The sequence below is a fragment of the Nycticebus coucang genome, chromosome 13, assembly GCF_027406575.1.
Source record: "Nycticebus coucang isolate mNycCou1 chromosome 13, mNycCou1.pri, whole genome shotgun sequence".
Lineage (NCBI taxonomy): Eukaryota > Metazoa > Chordata > Mammalia > Primates > Lorisidae > Nycticebus > Nycticebus coucang.
Window position 1 is genome coordinate 17,552,260 of NC_069792.1, and position 18,099 is coordinate 17,570,358.

The 18,099-nt window shown below is 39.8% G+C and overlaps 1 protein-coding gene across 1 annotated transcript in view; it reads right to left on the reverse strand.

The window, feature by feature from the left end:
- Positions 1-10,244, reverse strand: part of PPP1R42 (protein phosphatase 1 regulatory subunit 42) — a 56,584-nt gene extending 46,340 nt beyond the window's left edge. Inside the window, 1 exon segment of the mRNA XM_053558644.1 lies at positions 10,153-10,244. The gene's annotated coding sequence lies outside the window, so the exon portion shown is untranslated.
- Between the last annotated feature and the right edge of the window lie 7,855 nt (positions 10,245-18,099).

The following is an 18,099-nucleotide window of genomic DNA, read 5'->3' on the forward strand; positions in this document are numbered from 1 at the left end:
GTTTCACCTGGAATATATCAGGATCGTTAAATATGTGGAACATGCTATCAATAAAACATTACTTTATCTAAGATATCCATATGTTGTCTGTAAGTTTGAGGTAACCCATTTTTTAACTACCCAGGAAGTATAGTTATTTCAACGATAAATATCTCAGTTTCCCATTTGCTTCACATTCTCTTACTAAAAATGTGACCAAAAATACAGTTTAAAATTTTATCTGGAATTTCACCAGCCAAATATCTCAACTTTATGATACTCTGGATATGAAATCAGTGATTAGGAGGAAAAGTGAATTCAGTAGACAAAAAATTAAATTTGTGTTCTCAGACACTGTCAAATTATTACCCAGGTCATGTTGTTATAAATCACCCACAATAAAATATGTGAAGATATGGAATGTATCCTTAAGAATCTTCACAGTACAAAATAGAATCTATAGAATAACATTATAAAATTTTCATAGATTTTTTTGAAATTTGCATATATTTGAAATTTGATTACTTTTATAATAAATTTTAAGTTTATTGTTTACTTTTCAGATCACATTTCTTTTCTTTCTTTTTTTTTTTTTTTTGTAGAGACAGAGTTTCACTTTATCGCCCTCGGTAGAGTGCCATGGCGTCACACAGCTCACAGCAACCTCCAACTCCTGGGCCTAGGCGATTCTCCTGTCTCAGCCTACCGAGTAGCTGGGACTACAGGCGCCCGCCACAATGCCCGGCTATTTTTTTGTTGCAGTTTGGGCGGGGCTGGGTTTGAACCTGCCACCCTCCATATATGGGGCCGGCGCCCTGCTCACTGAGCCACAGGCGCCGCCCTCAGATCACATTTCAAATATGACAGAACAATATTCTGAACAATATTTCTAATAAAGTAAAAGTCAATTTTCTTAATATTGCCTTAAAATATTTCACAAAATAAATTTATCATAAAACCATAAAGAATAATATGACATTCATGGACCCATAGGTCAGCTTAATGTAAAACATTACAAATACATTTAAAACCCTTCTATGCCTATTTCCTTCTTCATTCTCTTAAATTTAGCAATAATTTAAAAAGAAATTTATTTCTCCTGATGATTGATCTTGAATCTATCATTGTTGCTTTTATTACAGTAGAACCTCCATAGTTAACCACCTCCATACTTTAACCACCTCCTTAAGTTGACCTAATTTTCGTGGAGCTGAAATGTACCACATGTACTCAATGGAAGACTGTCCTCTATATATTGACCACTTCTGTAAATTATATTTTGACTACTTGGACTGAGACACAATATTAATCTACCCCTTTAACTTGACCAATTGAGTCCACTCTGCTTTGCTCATTAGTTGTATTATTTTTTTCTTTACAAGTTCTTTTTTCATGTTTTATAATTACTACATGTTGAATTAATGTCCTATTGTTTATCACATGTTGTGGAAAATTTTTTCAATGTGAAGGACTGGTCTGAATTGTAGGTATATTGTAGGAGACCAGATGATTCAAGGGAAGAAGAAGCCAGAGTTAAGCTTCGAATGTTCGTAAGAAACACCTGTGATATAACATCTGGATAACACCTTGATGATAAGGTCATGGGGAAGGGCAAGAGCATGAGAGATCAGCATCAGTGCTTGGCAGTGTCAACAACTGTGGTGCAAATCGCCACAGGATCTCTTCTGTTAAGTAGCTGCAGGAGAGGTTAGTCTGGATTCATTCTTTCATTCTCTCACGGGCTTGCTCACGCTCTTTTGTTCCTCCTGCTGGGAGAGCTCCAGGCTTCTATGAAGACTGCTAAGAATCGCTCTCCTACTAAGACTGTTTCTCTTCCTCAAAGACGGTTTCTCTCTCTTCCTCCCCTTGCTATTTTTATCTGCCAAAGGCTTTTGTTTGCTAACAGTTCTTCTTATTCCCGAGTTCCATCTCTTCTCTTTCCCTTTAGTTTCTAAAGGCTTTTATCTGTTTTTTTCTTTTCTTTTTTTAATTTTTATTTTATTTATTTGTTTATTTTTCTGAGACAGAGCCTCAAGCTGTCGCCCTCACAGCAACCTCCAACTCCTGGGCTCAAGCGATTCTCCTGCCTCTGCCTCCCAAGCAGCTGGGACTACAGGCACCTGCCACAACGCCCGGCTATTTTTTGGTTGCAGCCATAATCTGTTTATTTTTTTTTTCAAACTACTCCACAGAAGATGTCATTAGGTTTGGAAAGAGAAAGTGCAGGAGAGAAGAGAAGAAACTAAATGAGGAAGGCCTGTTGTTGGCTGTCTTTTTCTTATATATTTCTTTTCCCTTTTTATCTATATATTTCTTTTCTCTCTTTTGTTTGCTAAAAGCTTATTTCCCCTTCGGTCCACGTCCACTATCCCATCTCATCGCCACTTGTCGGGGTCGGGAGGCCTTGTCGCCTGCCCCAGCCTAACTGTCCAGACTCGGGATCAACTCCCCTTAGGTGCCCGAGGGCAAGTCATCTTAGCGGGAGCGAGGAGAAACAGTCTTAGTAGGAGAGCAAATCTTAGCAGTCTTTGTAGAAGGGCACCGAGTAGGGACCCTCCAGGCAGGAGGAACAAAAGAGTTAGAGTGAGTGAGTCCCTGAGAGAATGAAAGAATGAAACCGGACTAACCTCTCCTGCAGCTACTTATGAAGTGATCCCATGGATATTTGCACCACTGGTGTGGAGACTGCCAAGCACTGATGTTCTATTCTGTACTCTGGTGCTCTCGTGTTGAGAACTGAATCCCTTCCCCATGACCTTATCACCAAGGTGTTATCGAGATGTTATATCACAGGTGTTTCTTATAGTTACAGAGTGTTCAGAGCTTAATTCTTGCTTCTCCTTCCCTTGAATTATCTGGTCTCCTACAGCATATCCTACAACTACTGAAAATTTTACAGTAAATTGAGACATTATGGCCCAAAAGAAAGAACTCAAAGACCTGACAATAAAGGATAAGGTTGATCTACATTTTCTGGAAAGCAGTAGCCAAAGAAAGTGAGACATTTTGGTGTGAGCCACAGTACATTTACAACATCCAAAAATGTAAACATCAGTACTTGGAGAAATATGGTAAAGAAAGCTGAGATCTACAGTGGAAAAGGGGGAAAACTTCCCTTGATGAAGTCAATGAAGCCACATTAAGCTGGTTCAAACAAATGAGGGAAGTCAATTGTACCCTAAATTGCTGTGCAAATTTTTTTAGCAACTTCTTGCATCAGCCAAATCTCCAGGTTTATGTAAGAAGTTGCTATAAAACTTGCACAGAGGGCAGCACCTATGACTCAAAGGAGTGGGGCGCCAGCCCCATATGCTGGAGGTGGCGGGTTCAAACCCAGCCCTGGCCAAAAACTGCAAAAAAAGAACAACTTGCACAGAAATTCAGGGTGGCAGATTTTCAACCATGAAGTGCTTGGCTCAAGTAATTTAAACTGTGACATGAGATCTCCCAGAAAGTCTTGTCTGGTGAATCCAGTGAAGTTCCAGTGGAAGTTGTGAATAGTTCAACAAAAAGTTCCTGGATTTTGCTAGAGCCTTCAAAAATGGCACAGGTTTAATTGCTGAGGAGTGCAGACTCTTTTTCAAGGTGATGGCTGATAGGAGCCTTGTCATGAAGGGTGACAGACATAAGAGCAGAAAACTTTTCTAAGATTGTTTCACATTCTGCCATGTGCTAGCTCAGCTGAAGAGAAACTAAAGCCTTTAGTGATTGGTAAATTGATAAAGCCATGTGCATTCAAGAACCTGAAGCCCAAAGATCTTCTGTCATTTGGAGATCAAAAAAATGCACACAAGGAAAGCGCCTGTGGCTCAGTGAGGAGGGCGCTGGCCTCATATACCAAAGGTGGTGGGTTCAAACCTGGCCCCAGCCAAACTGCAAAAAACAAACAAACAAACAAAAAAATGCACATGGCTTGGCAGCTCTCACAGTGGGTCATTACTAAAACCATCTGTGGAAGCAACTTCATCTGCCACATGGATTAACACTCTGAATGCTGTCTGATCAGTTCTGCTTGGAATAAAGGTCAGCCAGAAATGATGCAGAAAGAGTTAAAGAAAGTTGGATTTGTTACAACTCAAGAGTATGATGTTTTGGCCCCATCAGATAGTCCATCTCCTATGGCAGAATTTGAAGGAGTAGATTTTGAAGGTTTGGTTGCAATGGATGATGAGGTGGCAACCTGACCCAGAAGCAGTTTTCCAAGTGATACCGATTTAAATACAGACCAGTGCAACAGTGCACAAACCAGCTGGAAGTGGAAGCAGCAAGTGAGGATGACAGATTGCAGAGACCCCAAAAGAAGAGGATGTCAGGGATCATCTGATAATGCAGTTGAAGTCATCTGGTATGGAAAAGTGCCCAGGTATGCTGAGTGGTATAGCACACCACTTAGATTTATTTATTTATTTAGAGACAGAGTATCATTATGTCGCCCTCAGTAGAGTACCATGGCCTTACAGCTTCATAGCAATCTCAAACTCTTGGGCTTAAGTGAATCTCTTGCCTCAACCTCCCAAGTAGCTGGGACTACGGGTGCCTGCCACAATGCCTGGCTATTTTTTTGTTGCAGTTGTCATTGTTTAGTGGCCTGAACCAGGTTTGAACCCACCAGCCTCGGTGTATATGGCTGGCATCGTAACCACTGTGCTATGGGCACCAAGCCTCAAAATTGTCTTTAATTAGTACACCTGGGTTATTCTTCATCATTAACTCTTTCATATATATTTTGACATCAAATTGTTCTATGAAAAATCCTCTCAGAATTTTGTTAGGATTGCATTGACTTTTTATAACAATTTATGAAGCACTGACATTTCTCTAATACATGTATGAAGACTTCTTTTCCATTATTTTGGTATGTCTCTCCATTTGAGGAGTGCTTTTTTAATGACTTCCAATAGTTTTATAATTTTTTTATTCATTATGTTGGGGTATTTTTTGGGGGGGGTTGAGTGAGAATTGCTTTATTTTTATTTATTTATTTACTTATTATTTCAATAGATCTAGGGAGTACAAGTTTTTTTCCGTCTATCTTGAGTTGATTAATGTGTAGGAAGTGAGATGGAGATTATATTTAGTGAAGTTGAGTTTTAGTGTACCTGTCACCCAAACAGTGTATTTAAATCTATTAGGTAGTTTTTGATCACCCAACCCCCTTCCCACTCTGCCTACTTCTGAGTCTTCAAAGTCTGTATGACTCTGAATGAGTCTATATGACACATACCTCTCTGTATGACCATGTATGCACATCATTTAGCTCCCACTGATGAATGAGTACACACAGTATTTGTTTTTTTGTTCCTGAGATACTTCACTTACAATAATAGTTTCAAGTTCCATCCAAGCTGCTGCAAAAGACATGACTTCATTCTTATTTATAATTTTCTTTTATAATTGAAGCCATGCATAAGTTTTTCTAAGGAGTCATTCTTGAGGAATCACATATTTTTGTTGATATTGCAACTGTTATTCTTTTAGAAATTACATTTTTTTGTTTGTAGCTAGTGTATAGAAATGCAATATTATAAAAATACTGATTTTATATCCAGCAACTCTAAGGACACATTAATTCTACTAATTTATAGAATCTTTTGGGTTTTCTATTAGACAATCAGCTCATATATAAATGATGATTTATTACTTTTCAATCCTTGTATCTTTTTCTTTTTCCTTTTTTATTGTGTTATTGCACTGGCTAGGACATCTAGAACAGTGTTGCATAGAAGCGGTGAGAGTGTATATACTTGTCTTATTGCTGATCTCAAAGGAAATACTTTCCACATTTCAGTACTATTTTCTGTGAGGTTATTAAAATAAATAGACAGCATTCTTAGTTTAAGAAAGTTCTTTGCTATTCATAGTTTGTAAAAGTTTTTTTTATCATGAATGGATGACTGTTATGAATGCTTTTTTGTGCATTAGATGTGGTGAAATACATTAGTAGACATCTAATGTTAATTTTTTTTAACTTTCCAGGGATAAGCCAAACTCAGAATAGAATATGTATAAATTAAGTTTGCTAATGTTTTAGTAATGTCCTTTGCTTGGTAGGGAGACTGGCCAGTAATTTTCTTTCTTATATTCTCTTGGTTATTTCATTAAATCAGCTTATAGATATTATTTTTTCTTTTTTGAATGTATGGTTAAGCTCTCCTATGAAACAAGCTGAGCCTAGTAGGTTTTGAGGAGCAGTCATTTGGGAGTCTTAATGTTAAATTATTGTTTTAGTTTCTTTAATGGTTATAGTTCTATTCAGATTTTCTATTTCCTTTCCTTTGGAATCAGTTTTGGTAAGTTTTATTATTTTTATTTTTTATTTTTTGTAGAGACAGAGTCTTACTTTATGGCCCTCGGTAGAGTGCCGTGGCATCACACAGCTCACAGCAACTTCCAGCTCCTGGGCTTAAGCGATTCTCTTGCCTCAGCCTCCCGAGTAGCTGGGACTACAGGTGCCCGCCACAACGCCAGGCTATTTTTTTGGTTGCAGTTCGTCCAGGGCTGGGTTTGAACCTGCCACCCTTGGCATATGGGGCCGGCGCCCTACTCACTGAGCCACAGGCGCCGCCCAGTTTTATTATTTTTTTTAATAGGAAATTAACTGTCTACATTTTGTTGTCATAAGAGTTCTTTTGTCATATTCTTAATTTTTCAGTCTATTCTGCTGCTATAATCTTTTTCTCATTCTTAATTTGGTTAATTTGTATTTTCTCCATTTTTTTCTTTGATCAGTTTTGCAGTTATATCCTGGACAAGCTTGTCTGCTTTATTAGCACATTCAAGGAAAACCAGTTTTAGCCTTGTTGACATCTCTATTGCCTCTCTGCTTCTTTTTCATTAATTTCTGTTTTTTTCTTTTTTGCAGTTTTTGGCCAGGGGCCAAGTTTGAATCCACTACTCTGGCATGTGGGGCCAGTGCCACAGGAGCCGCCCATGATTTCTGTTTTTATAACCTTTTAAAATTTCTTTTCTGCTTTTTTTTTAGGTTTTATTTTCCCTTTTGTTTTCTAAGGTCTAAATGTGGATACTTGTCTTTCATCTCTTCTAATATAAATACATATATGTGTATTTAAGGTTCAAGTAATCTTTATACTCAGATGATTCCAGAAGATGTGATATTTTCATTATGGGTAAGTTTTTAATTTCTTAATATCCACTTATGATTTCTTTGGCACATATTTTAAAGTTGTAGAACTTTCCCTGGATATTTCAAATATCTTTCAGCAGTGACAACTGAGGCAAAAACATTTTAAAGAGGTTATCCACCTCAAGGCCCTCTCCTTAAGGCTGAGGGAGACTGTGCTGTACAGAGCCCATGAAGGAGCAGTTCTATCTTACGACAGAGATGATGCCCTGTGGGGATAACTCTGACCAAGAGGAGATATGATATGAACAATTTATTCCCTTTTTTCTCTCAGACTTTTGGGAGACACAGTAATTTCAAAAGGTTCTTCTGAAAACATGCTGTAGTGTTCTGGGTTATTTATATCTCTTAAATTTGCTCTCCTTCTTTCTTTATCTAGTTCCTTTTTTTCTTTTGAGTCTACTTCCCTGGGATTATAACCTCCCCCACCAAAGTGTTATCATGAGTTTTTGCTTCAGGTTTTGTTTTCTGACCTTAGCTAAAATGTAGAAATTTGGATCACCTGATCACTCGCGAATGACCATGCTATTGCAGAGGAGGCAAAATTTTACCTTTATCATTTTAGAGTCCTCCTCTCCCCCACAACCCACCCAGCCCCCCATCCCCCACCCACTCCCACCCCCTTTTGCTGGGGATGAGAATTAAATTGACATAAGACATATCAAGAGGGCCAGTGTTGTGGTTCACGCCTGTAATCCTAGCACTCTGGGAGGCTGAGGCCAGTGTGGTAGGGCATCTTTCTTTTCTTTTCTTTTTTTTTTTTTTTTTGAGATAGAATCTCTGTTGCCCCAGGCTAGAGTGCTTTTTTTCAAACAGGAATTTCATCTTCTATTTTTAAGAAACAGAATGAAGGGTGGCGCCTGTGGCTCAAGGAGTAGGGCGCCGGTCCCATATGCCAGAGGTGGTGGGTTCAAACCCATCCCTGGCCAAAAACCACAAAAAAAAAAAAGAAGAAACAGAATGAAGTTCAGAAAAAGCTGCTGTTTTTCTTGTGATTTTAACTCAAAATAGTATGCCAAAGAGACATATATTAGGAAGGCATGTTCTTTTAGCTCAAGAGTTCCAGACCAGCCTGAGCAAGAGTGAGACCTCCTCTCTACTAAAAATAGAAAAACTAGCTGGGTGTAGTAGGGGGTGCTTGTAGTACCAGCTACTTGTAGTGCCTCTCCTGAGGCAGGAGAATTATTTAAGCCCAAGAGTTTGAGGTTGCTGTGAGTTGTGACTGCACAGCACTCTACTGAGGGTGACATAGTGAGACTCTGTCTCAAAAAAAAAAAAGACATATCAAGAGGAGAAAAGCACCCATATTTATTTAATACAAATTTTACATGGCATGGGAGCCTTCATAAGGAAACAAAGACTCAAAGAGACACATACAAACACATACTTAATTAGACAAAACATGGATTGTGAGAGTGTAACAAGGCAAATGTCTTGGGCTAGGATAGTTGATTGATGAAGTGGCTAGGAATATAAGTGTTAGTCTGAAAACATTTCTTTGTATAAATTTTCTTTGGCCTCAACTTTCTGTTCTTGATAACAATGATCCTTTCCTTCTAGTACAGGTAGGGCATCTTTCTTTTCCTTTTTTTTTTTTTTTTTGAGATAGAATCTCTGTTGCCCCAGGCTAGAGTGCTTTTTTCAAACAGGAATTTCATCTTCTATTTTTAAGAAACAGAATGAAGTTCAGAAAAAGCTGCTGTTTTTCTTGTGATTTTAACTCAAAATAGTATGCCAAAGAGGCATATATTAGGAAGGCATGTACTTTACTCCTTGTCTATAAATTGATTCTGTCTAGATTTCAGTATACAACTTTATCTTTGGAAAAGGTATACAAATTAATTGGTTTAAAAAATTAATTAGCTCAGATTGTAAGAAAAGGAAAAAGGCAAATTTAATATGCAGATTAAGCATTTATTAAACCATGGGAAGGCCCATCGACTTCATCAGCAACCTCAGGAAAATTTTCCAGGGGCTTCAATATGGAAAGGGAGAGAACTGAATCAACTCACAATACAAAACAATAGACTCTTAATTCAAAAGAGCCTGCATTGGGTCAGTGCCTAGGGCTCGGTGAGTTGGGCACCTGCCCCATGTACCAAGGGTGGCGGGTTAAAACCCGTCCCCGGTCAAACTGCAACAAAAAAATAGCCGGGCGTTGCGGCGGGCGCCTGTAGTCCCAGCTACTCGGGAGGCTCAGGCAAGAGAATCGCTTGAGCCCAAGAGCTGGAGGTTGCTGTGAGCTGTGATGCCACAGCACTCTACCGAGGGCGACAAAGTGAGACTGTCTCTTAAAAAAACAAAACAAAAAAAGAAAAACAGCCTGCACTGTAGCAGTCCACAAGAGAGGGTTAAGTTTCAGCAAAACACCACCACCATTCATACTGTTAAAATAATACCAATTTAAACTTTATTAGTATTGTAGTTTTATTGTTTTAGAGAAATGATAAACTTCGGGAGTTGAAACTCAGTCTAGTACGTATTTGGATACATTTTAGAAAAATATAATTATGTCGACACTTGTGGAGTGTCCCTAGCTTCTATTAAGAGAGAGGTTCATTGTTTCCTTGATCTCTCCCTCTCATCCATTTTAATGGACCCCACTGGCTTTCAGCAACCTGGGCTCTTACAAGCCAGATGCACTGGGCAACCGAATTCAGTTTCTACCTACATTTCCATTTACCAAGCCCCAAACTCAGCGGCGTCCAAAATCTCCAGCGCCAGCCCTCAGGCTTTACGAACCCATTCAAACTCAGTTCTACGCCCCGCGACCCCCGCTCCCGCAGCCCCATTGCCATCCCTTCACCCGTGTCTCCTCCTCCGGAGCCGTTTCTCAACCTTGCCCGATCCTAAACACTTGTTCAAAACACAGATTCCCAGGCTGTTCTGAAAATTCCGGGTGTCTAGAGATAGGGCCCAGGAACCTGCATTTTCACACATGTCCCAGGAAGGTCTCACTGGCAGGCAAGTTTGAGAACCAGTGTTCTAGGGTTTCCTCGGTTCCCCACGCTGCCTCCCCGAGGGCACCTCACCGCTCGTGGTTCGAGTCCTGTCGGCAACTGGTTTGGTGAGTTTTGCCGACTTGAGGTTCGACTGCGGCCGGGGGCGGTTGCTGGGTGACCTGACGCTCCCTCGGGCCGGCCGCAGTTCGCGGGAAGTCTCGCGACGTCGCCCGAAGCGCCATCCGCGGGCTCGCGTCGCTCCTGTTCTCTGTGACGCTTGGCATGGCGGCGATGCGGCCGCTGTGCAGACCCAGTTCGGTGAACCAAGCCGTGGTACAGAAGGACGTATCAAAGGTGCTCTGCTCAGAACAAATGTCGCCTCTTCTCAGAAAGACAATTTAGTGATCCGGAAAGTAATATTTCATATTCTGGAGCTTCATGCAATCGATTTGTGTGCAGTAATTAAATGACAGATTCAGACACCGGGGGAAGAGTTTGAGGGGAGTACCTAACAGAATAAACGCTACAGAAGGATAAGAAATAAAAAGAATGATAAAAATAATTTGACTAAAAACTACGGCATGGATTAGATGTCCCTCGTATCTGTTTTATAGGCCATTGCTTTGGGGACAACAGCTTTAACAACGTAGCAGGTCTGGCCCCAGGGCTCTGTGTACCGCTCCGTTCACTTGCTGCTAACATCACTTTGCTAGAAACTTTGTTTAGCAACGCCTCATCAAAAATCAGTTGCTTCGAAAATCTTTGTTTTAGAATAATTTCATGTATCATTATAAAGAAGTATTATGTCATTTATGGTAAAATTATATACACATTTAAACGTCTAAAAAGATTATATATAGACTAGGTGAGGTGGCTTGCTCCTGTAATCCTAGCACTTTGGGAGGCTGAGGTGGGAGGTTGCTTGAGGCTAGGAGTTCTAGACCAGCCTGAGCAAGAGTGATACCCCTGTCTCTAGAAAAAATAGAAAAATTACGCAGGCAGTCTGGAGTCCTCACTTGGAAGGCTGAGGCAGGCGAATGGCTTGAGTCCAGAAGTGAGCTATGATGATGCCACTGTACTCTTGCCCAGGTGACAGAGATCTTTTCCCCAGCCAAAAAGGCAATACAGTAGAACTTCTGTAAGTTGATCACTCAAGGGACTGTAACAAACCAGTCAACATATGGGGGTGGTCAACTTAAAGAACTAGGCCTATGTACCTGTGGTGCATGTCTGATCTGTGAAAATTAGGTCAACTTAAGGAGGTGGTCAATGTAGGGAGGTGGTAAACTATGGAGGTTCCAGTGTGTGTCTGTGTGTGTACAGTGAGACAAAAATATTTAATAGTGATTATTTCTTGGTGGTAGGATCATGACTGGTATTTTTTCTTTTTTTAGTAATTAGATTTTTTTTAAATGATAAAATTAAATTCTGAAAGTTCATTTTGGATACTGCTGAAAATCTTCTGTGGCTAGGCATGGTGGCTCACACCTATAATCCCAGCACTTTGGGAGGCTGAGGAGTAGGATGGCTTGAGGACAGGAGTTTGAAAAGGCAGTGTCACCAAAATACACTTTGGGTGTGGTGATAATTGCATGTAGTGCTACGGAGGCTGAAGCAGGATTGCCTGAGTCCGGGAGTTTGGGGTTACAGTGAGCCATAATCGGCTCCTATCCCTGTACTCCAGCCTGGATTAACAGAGAAAGATCCTATCTCAAAGAGAAAAAAAAGAAAAATCTCTGGTGACTGCTGCTATTTACAATGGTTTCAAGTATGCTAATTAATTTTTTTTGCAACAAGTTAAGTTTAAGGGAAAGTATTTTCTTATTAAAATATGAAATAGAATTCAATGGAGGTTCCAGAGAGAGAGAGAGAGAGAGAGTGTGTGTGTGTGTGTGTGTGTGTGTGTCTAGTGGCATACAATGTTAAACACAATCATCTGTGTATTTTCCAGTATGGTAGAAATTTGACAAACTATAAGAAATACTTATCTGCATTTTTTTTTTTTTTTGGAGACAAGAGTCCCACTATGTCGCCCTCAGTAGAGTGCGTGGTGTCACAGCTCACAGCAACCAAACTCTTGGGCTTAAGCAATTCTTTTGCCTCAGACTCCCAAGTAGCTGGGACTACAGGCGCCTGCCACAACACCCGGCTTTTTTGGGGGGTGAGGGGGGAGGGTTGTAGTTGTTGTTTGGCAGGCTTGGGCTGGATTTGAACCCACCAGCTCAGTGTATGTGGCTAGCGCCTTAATGGCTTGAGCTACAGGGGAGAAGCCTAGTGCAGCATTTTTTTTTTTTTTTTTTTTGCAGTTTTTGGCCTGGGGCTGGGTTTGAACCCACCACCTCCAGCATATGGAGTCTGCGCCCTACTCCTCTGAGCCACAGGTGCCGCTCCCTAGTGCAGCATTTTTAAGTTCAGCATAAAATACACTTTGACACATGTTGGGAAATTTGTACTTGTAAGAAAAAATATTGTGAAGTCTTAAAAATCTTTTTTTTTTTTTGAGACAGTCTCACTATGCAACTCTTGGTAGAGCTGTGGAATCACAGCTCACAGCAACCTTGGGTTTAAGCAATTCTCTTGTGTCAGCCTCCCAAGTAGCTGGGACTACAGGCACCCACCACAATGCCCAGCTGTTTTTTGTTGCAGTTGTCATTGATGTTTAGCTGTCCCTGGCCGGGTTTGAACCCTTCAGCCTTGGTGCATGTGGCCGGTGCTATAACCACTGTGCTACAGGCGCAGAGCCTTAAAAATCATTTTAAAAGGCACTTTTGGACGAATGCTGCTAAAAGACAGATTTTTAAAAAGCCTCAACTAGCCGGGCGCGGTGTCTCACGCCTGTAATCCTAGCACTGTGGGAGGCTGAGGTGAAAGGATTGCTTGAGCTCAGGAGTTCGAGGCTTGTCTGAGCGAGAGTGAGACCCTGAACTCATGAAAAAAATGGAAAAACCCAGCTGGGCGCCGCGGTGAGCGCGTCTGTAATTCCAGCGGCTTCAGAGGCTGAGGCAGCAGGATGCCCACAGCCTGAGTCTGAGGTTGCAGTGAGCTACGACACCATTGCCCTCTGCTCAGGGCATAGGGTAGAACTGTGTCTCGACAAAAAAAAAAAAAAAAAAAAGCCTCAACTAGAGTTTCCAAATAACTTTAGACAGAAACATATTTTATATTTCACATATTGTTCTACCTATTTTTGTTAGTCAGTACTTATTTCCTGACCTTCCAGAGTACACAATGCATGACACTGTGTAACAAACACACTGAGCAAACACTTTAATAATTAGATACTATTTAGAAACCAACAAATTAAAGGGCACAGACCAGGCAGGCACCTCATGCCTGTAATCCTAGCACTCTGGAAGGCCAACAAAGCAGGAGGATCCCTTGAGTTCAGGAGTTCGAGACCAGCCTGAGCAAGAGCTAGATCCCATCTCTATTAAAAGTAGAAATATTAGCCAGGCATTGTGGTGGGAGCCTGTAGTCCCAGCTACTCAGGAGGCTGAGGCAGGACGAACACGTGAACCCAGGAGTTTGAGGTTGCTGTGAGCTAGGCTGACACCATGGCACTGTAGCCTGGGTAATAGAGTGAAACTCTGTCTCAAAAAACAAACAAAAATATGGCCCAGACTGTGTATATAATATCATCACATCCCTCTATAGAGAAAAGTTAGCATTTGTTGGAGTTAATGCCTCTTTTTGTCTTGATATAGTAGATTGGTAACTAGTGAGATGATAGGCAGACTTCTGGCCTCAATGATCTTGCCCATTGGTATCCATGCCTTCCACAGTGGAGGATCATATTGGACCTATTAAGTTTTCTAGCCAATAGAATAAGGCAAAGCTGATGGAATATCATTTGTGATTAGGTTACAAGAGATTGTGATTTTTATGTCTCTAGAAGACTCTAGTGAATTTTTGGCTTGTACTCTTTGATGAAGAAAGTTGTCAAAGAAAGTGTTAGAAGAGCACATGAGGGCTAGGCACACCTGTAATCCTAGTGCTCTGGGAGGCCAAGGCAAGTGGATTGCCTGAGCTCAAGGCTTGAGACCAGCTGAGTCAGAGTGAGACCCTGTCTCTAAAAAAAAAAAAAAAATAGCTGGGCATTGTGGTGGGTGTCTGTAGTCCCAGCTACTTGGTTGGCTGAGGCAAGAGAATCGCTTGAGCTCAAGAGTTTGAGGTGGCTGTGAGCTATGACTCCACAGCACTCTACCAAGGGTGACAATGTGAAACTCTGTCTCAAAAGAAAAAAAAAAGAGCATAGGATATGACACAAGGATCTGAGGGTGGTCTCTGGATGACAGCTAGTGAGGAACTGAGAATCTCAGTTCAATGAGGAACTGAATGTCAGCAACCAGTGTTTGAGTTAGGAAGGTGATTCTTTCTCGGTTGAGCTTTCAGGTGAGACCTTATCCCATGCCAACACCCTGATTGCAGCCTTGTGGGAGACCCTGGAACAGATAACCCAGATCCAGGGACCTATGAAATCCATGAAATAGGAAATGTTTGTTGTTTTAATCTACTAGGTTTGGTGAATAATTTGTTATGCAGTGATAAATACCTAACACGGGGAGCAATAGATAATTCCCTTAAGAGGGAAGGTTTATTCAGAAGTTTAGGACATGATTTTCATTATCATAGGACATTCTGAATGGAAACTCAGAGGAGAAAAAAGAAAGTGACTACAGGATGCAATACTTAGCTAGAACAAAAGGTTTTCTAATGAACAAAAATCCATATATAGAAGCTGCAAGCAGGAGAATCAGGACAAATGAAGCCTTTTTGGTATGGATTAGGCAGTTTCCATTCAAGGTATTATTCCTGATTTCTGTAACCTGGAGATGGTCATTTAATTGGGAACTTTTGTAAAAGATATTAAGAGTCCTCTATGGCCATATGTACACAACTTGGCCCCAACAATAAATGATTTTTTAAAACTTTGTAACTGATTTATGTCATTTATTAATATAAATGATTATTATATAGGTTATATATAAAATAATCCATGGTATTTCTTCTGTGTTTCAGACCTATGCATTTCTGTCTGCTAGATACTCAGTCTGCCTGGATAGGAATGTCCTAGGGGCACTGAAAGCTCAAGTTGTCAAAACTGAACTCATTCCCATGCATCACAAATCTAATATGCTTCTTCTAGGTGACAAAGTAGAACCTAAGCGTATTATTTGACATACATACTGGTCACCAAAATGAAATCAAGTCCACTTAATCTCAGAAATGACTTTGAAACCTAACTGTCTCTCCACTGCTCCTGTTACAAAGGATGGATGTGAAAGGACTTCGTCAAGTTCTCTTATTTAAGTTATATTAACTTTAATACACAAAGGCTTTCTCAAGTTCTATTTCAAAGTTCTGTTATGTTTAATATACATGGATTCTTTTCTAAAAATGGTTCACTTCCTCCAGTAGAGAGTCAAACAAAAAAATATAACATGGCTGCAAATTAAGGGATCTCAGCTGAAAATCAGTTTGATTACTGTAAAGACACATTTATATTATACAGCTATTTTAAAAAGGTGTTTTCTGAAAAATATGTTGTACACATTGACTCTGGTGTTCTAATTTAAGTAATATATTATCTTTATTTCTGAAACATTTATTGCCAATAGTCTAACACTTTAGTTTTATAGGAAGCATTTGCAAGAAAGGCATAATTTTAGAAAAAGTTTAAGTTAGGTTTCAGAACATGTTTTAGGAATTAAAAAAAAGTTGTCTTTCTGTACCAGAGGTGATGAGATCCCAGGCTTTGCTTAAGTTTATCAGGCCAATAATAAGTTCAGCAAAAGTTTAATTAGGTTGTGATGGATTGAGGCTAAGAGTGAAATTCAGCAATGTAATATATTCTATCATATCTTTCAAAATAATTTGTTTAAGTGAAAACATCTTATATATCTGTATGCCTCTATTTAATTGCTTCACTTTTTGGTTCCTATTTGCTTTTATGGGTCAGCTTGTTTGAAAAGAGTTTCATTCCTTCATGATTGTTTTAGAAAATGGCTGGTGCTTTTTAATTTTTTTTTCTTTTTTTTTTTTTACTAGTATGTGGCATTTTGTATATTTCTGCTATAGTCACCTTTCATTGGAAAATAAAGCTTTTCTTCACTCCTGTTTTAAATCTACTAAAAATTTTTGGAAAAAGGTATTCATTTTATAATGATTTTACAGTGTAACAAAAAGTCAGTTTCCCATAAAAATGCATGAATACATTTGTCTTTCTAAAAACATGTTATATTGTTGATGTTCCTTAAAAGCAAATTTAAAATGTTCAGTGAGTTTATTTCTAAATTGTTGGGGATACAAAAGCAAGTTAGACCTAGCCTCTACCCCTGTGCAGTTTATATTCTAGTAAGGGGAGACAGACAATGATGAAGTATAAAAATTAGTGGCCATGGCTCGGCGCCTGTGGCTCAAACAGCTAAGGCACCAGCCACATACACCTGAGCTGGTGAGTTCGAATCCACCCCGGGCCCGCCAAACAACAATGACAGCTGCAACCAAAAAATACTTGGGCATTGTGGCGGGAACCTGTAGTCCCAGCTACTTGGGAGGGGGAGGCAGGAGAAACACTTGAGCCCAGGAGTTGGAGGTTGCTATGGGCTGTGATGCCACAGCACTCTACCCAGGGTGATGGCTTGAGGCTCTGTCTCAAAATAAGAAAAAAAATCAGTGACCAAAATGATTTCAGATTATAGTAAATCTTGTGAAGGAAATTAAATAGAGATGACAGTGTGTAAATGGGGTGTAGAGTGGGAAGGAAGAAGGGAAGGAGAAGAGCAGGCATTTGAACTGAGGCTTAAAGAATGAGAAGCCTGAAGAGAACCCATGAGGAAGTGCTCCAGGGCCAGGTAGGGTTTGGAGGGAGGAAGAGCTGAGTGAGCAAGACCCGGAGCATAAGGACAATGTGGGTGGAGGATGGTGAAGAAGAATGGAATGAGAGGAAAAGTACAAAACATTGTGAGTAGGCCATAGTAAAAAACTTGGATTTTGATATATAGGAGCATTTAACTCATAAGGCACAATGTAGATTTTTATCCTGTTAACAGAGAATAAGTTTATTGTTTTTATTATATTTTATTTAATAAAGTTATATTGTTGATTTTATTTAATAAAGTTATATTGTTGTCAATATAACAATTTAAAAGTTTGAAGGAGAGAGCAGTTGGCACTTTATTTTAAGCTGAAATTCAAATGTTGGATGAAAAACAATCTTTTTGTGGTATTAATATAATGAATAGTATTAAGTACATCCTTAGAAATCTGAGGAATAGGATCCTTAGAATTAGGAAATACATAGTTGACCACCTCCATACATTGACCACCTCCTTTTTTTTTTTTTTTTTTTGTAGAGACAGAGTCTCACTGTACTGCCCTCGGGTAGAGCGCCGTGGTGTCACACGGCTCACAGCAACCTCTAACTCTTGGGCTTACGCGATTCTCTTGCCTCAGCCTCCTGAGCAGCTGGGACTACAGGCGCCCGCCACAACGCCCAGCTATTTTTTGGTTGCAGTTCAGCCGGGGCCGGGTTTGAACCCACCACCCTCGGTATATGGGGCCGGCACCCTACCAACTGAGCCACAGGCGCCGCCCTGACCACCTCCTTAAGTTGACCTAATTTTCATAGACACATGGAATATATGAATGATATGTATATTTGATATTCATATATAAATATATGAAATATATCATAGACATATCAGTATAGTAGGCCTAGTTCTTTATGTTGAACACCTCTGTATGTTGGCCAGTTTGTTATAGTCCCTTGGGTGGTCAACTTTCAGAGGTTCTACTGTATCATATTAGCTTGTATTCCAAATTCTTATATTTAATATAACTATTGTTTAGTTTTGCTTGTAGGTGAGATAGGTAAAGTATGTGTCAATAAATTATTTTTAGATCCATAGTGCTGATGTCAATAGTGCATTGTTCATTAATTTTAAGTGTTATGCTGTTTACCTTAATATTAAACTAGTTAGAAAGTATAAAAATAATCATCCCTAAAAAGTGTTGTTTATTTATGATTCTGACATC